This window comes from Calidris pugnax, unplaced genomic scaffold, assembly GCF_001431845.1.
Source record: "Calidris pugnax isolate Ruff unplaced genomic scaffold, ASM143184v1 scaffold225, whole genome shotgun sequence".
NCBI lineage: Eukaryota > Metazoa > Chordata > Aves > Charadriiformes > Scolopacidae > Calidris > Calidris pugnax.
Genome location: NW_015091072.1, coordinates 383,716 through 387,140, shown reverse-complemented (window position 1 = coordinate 387,140; position 3,425 = coordinate 383,716). Strand labels below are relative to the sequence as shown.

General features: G+C 56.1%; 1 protein-coding gene across 1 annotated transcript in view; it reads right to left on the bottom strand.

Annotated features, from left to right (window-relative positions):
- MLF2 (myeloid leukemia factor 2) overlaps window positions 1-3,425 on the bottom strand; it is an 11,361-nt gene extending 7,936 nt beyond the window's left edge. Inside the window, exon 1 of the mRNA XM_014957159.1 lies at window positions 3,408-3,425. The gene's annotated coding sequence lies outside the window, so the exon portion shown is untranslated. The remainder of the gene's footprint in view (window positions 1-3,407) is intronic.

Genomic DNA, 3,425 nt, shown 5'->3' with positions numbered 1-3,425 from the left:
CGCGCCCGCCCCGGCCGGCTCGTCCCCCCCCCAGCTCCGCCGCCCCCCCGCGCATGCGCAGCCAGGGCGGAAGGGCTGCTCGGGAGAGCGCCCCCTGCCGGCAGGCGAAGCGGGAAGGCCCCGCGGCCTCTCGCTCCCACAGGCCCCGTCCGGCGGGTGAAAACACGCCCGGGCACAAGGGGCCATTGTTCCTCGGGTGGCGGTGTGGGGGGGGACGGAGGAGGAGGGCAGCTGGGCCGGACCAGCGCTGGAGGGATGAGGAGCCTCCAGGGGACACCACGGAGGAGGTGGCGTTGCCATCCCAGCCATGGTGGCCCTGGCGGCCTGCAGGCACAGCTGGGCCGCAGCAGGGAGACTGGCACCCGGGGGCACCCACAGGTCTGGATGGTGCACACACACCAGAAACGAGGGGTACTCTGTCACCCGGGTGTGGGCTGCCCCCGGAACCACAACCACAGGTACTGGGTGCCCACACCTACAGCAGCGATGGGGAACCTGCCCAGATCTGTGGGGGCAACGGCCTCTGTCACCATCCCCGGGGAATGCCCGTTGCCTTTGGCTACTGCCGGCTCCCCCGGGTTGGAAGGAAGGGAGCGGGGCTGAGTCATTCCCGCCCGGCACGCTTCCCCAGCCGGGTGTCTGGGGAGGGTTGCATCCTGCCGGGCATGGAGACCAGGAACAGCAGGTTGCAAGATGTGGCTGAGAAATCAAAACTCCTGGGCTGCAGCAGAAGCCACGTCCTTGGATTTCAGAGTCTGACAGGAGAAAACGGCCCCAGCAGCATGAGGTGGAACACAGAGGAGACTCGGCAGTGCTTCTTGACATGGCAGGTCTTGGAACTGCTTGGTGTCAAGAAGAGAAGAGCTCTCGCTGGAGGCCCATGTCTGTGCATATCCAGAAGACTCACAGAATCACAGAATCTTCTAGGTTGGAAGGGACCTTAAAGATCATCTTGTCCAACCGTCAACCTAACTGACAAAAATAGACACCCACACAACAAACAAGGAGCATCACCATCACTAGTCCTGTCGCCTGTGACTTGAGAGAAGAGACCGACCCCCATCTCTCTACACCCTCCTTTCAGGGAGTTGTAGAGAGCAATAAGGTCTCCCCTCAGCCTCCTCTTCTCCAGGCTGAATAACCCCAGCTCCCTCAGCCTCTCCTCATAAGACTTATTCTCCAGACCCCTCACCATCTTTGTCGCCCTTCTCTGGACCCGCTCCAGCACCTCAATGACTTTTTTATGGTAGGGGGCCCAAAACTGGACACAGTACTCGAGGTGAGGCCTCACCAGTGCCGAGTACAGGGGGACAATCACCTCTCGGGCCCTACTCGCCACGCTGTTCCTGATACAGGCCAGGATGCTGTTGGCCTTCTTGGCCACCTGGGCACACTGCTGGCTCATGTTCAGCCAACAGTCGACCAACACCCCCAGGTCCTTCTCTGCCAGGCAGCTCCAGCCACTCTGCCCCCAGCCTGTAGCGCTGCCTGGGGTTGGTGTGACCCAAGTGCAGGACCTGGCACTTGGCCTTGTTGAACCTCATCCTGTTGGTCTCAGCCCATCGATCCAGCCTGTCGAGATCCCTCTGCAGAGCCTCTCTACCCTCCAGCAGATCAACACTGCCACCCAGCTTGGTGTCGTCTGCGAACTTACTGAGGGTGCACTCTTCAGATGCAAGTGCATTCTTCAGAGGCTGACACTGATACCCACAAGGGGAAAGCTGTGGGCAGCCTGTGGTGGAGGATGGTGAGGTGAAGACAGGTCCTACGGGCAGGGCAGGGGCTAAGCAGTGACAGACCTCCTCCGGGAGGCCACTGGTAGGTGAGCTGCTGAAACACCCTCCTCTCACCAGCTCGGAGCTGACCTGTGAGCACCGCAGTTCGTACAGAGACGCTGAGGCATCTCTCCTGCTTCTTTTGCAACCCTGAATCATCCTTCAGAGACCTCCAGTTGGGAACGCCATTCCTGTTTGGTGTGTTTTCCTCTTGCTCTGAGGCTCTCCCGGTGTTTGATTAGAGTGTGTGGAGCTGACCTCCAGTGGGATTCAAAGGCAGGTAAAGAGCATCTTGGGCAAGAATGTAATAATCTCTTTTTTTTTTTTTCTTTTTCTTTTTTTTCCTCATTTCCCCAGATAAAGAAAAAAGATTCAGATTAGATATCAGGAAGAAATTTTTTACTATGAGGGTGGTGAGGCACTGGAACAGGTTGCCCAGGGAAGCTGTGGCTGCCCCATCCCTGGAAGTGTTCAAGGCCAGGCTGGATGGGGCCTTGAGCAACCTGCTCTAGTGGGAGGTGTCCCTGCCCAGGGCAGGGGGGTTGGAACTCAATGATCTTTGAGGTCACTTCCAACCCGAACCATTCTATGATTCTATGATTCTATGAAAATGACTTGCTGTCCCACAGTCACCAGTGATCCTCCCACTCCTGGAATGTCCTAGAGCTGGTAGGACTCCCTCAGTTTTTTCCAAGTACTAAGTCAGGCATTGCTGCCTTCCAAACACAGAGATAGGGAAGGAATAGAATGGAATTTGGTACAAATACTGCTTTGAGGAGCCTTTTTCTGACCCTAATGCCGCTCTTCTGCAAGGGGCCAGTCACCCAAAGGGCTGAGATGATGAGACTGGGGGCTGAGGCTGCGGGTCCTGCTGGGTATTTCTGTGGCCTTACAGACAGTCCTTAATGAATGGATGGTACCAAAGGCTACAGCACCTGTGGTATTACCAGTTTGGCAAATCTTGAGGGAATCTAGCTTGTACAGCGCGGTGCTGGTGGCAAATGCTGGGTGAAGCCCGGGAAGGAGGAATTGGAAACGCAAGCTTTGTCTGGAACACGGACTAGCCCACGTTTCTGAGGAATTCAGTGGCTGTGTTACTGCACTATTTGTAAGAGAGGTTTCTGTGTAAGTGCTCACCACGTTATGTCTAACGTGCACCAAGGGGACGGCCGTTTGCTAGGTTAGAACAGCAAAGCACGTGGGGGTGTGACTGAAAAGCAAGACTCCCATCTTGCTCCTGTCACATTCACTTAATTAGGCTGCTTCTGTTTCCGTCATGAATAAAAGCCATTAACTACATCTCTCTATTTCCTTTATTTCTGGGTTTTTTTTTTTTTTTCCTTCATTTTAAGCTGTCCAGGTTGTGCTGGAGGCAGTAGAGGATGGGGGAAGGGGAAGAAGGAGCTCAGCAGGCAACCAGGAGGAGGTGAGCGAAGGGCAAAATGGCAGAGGGATGAATGGCGCCCGCTGCCCTCAACTCCACCTTCTCCTGCCCACCACGGGCTGCTGCCAGGCAGCCTCCCCCAGCACCCTCAGCCAAAGAAAGGGGCAGCTGGCACATTTTAAAAGCAAACTGAGTATCACATGGTGAAGGTAAATAAACAGGACGCTGAAAAACCTGTGCCTCGTTACCTGCTGCTTCCAGGGACT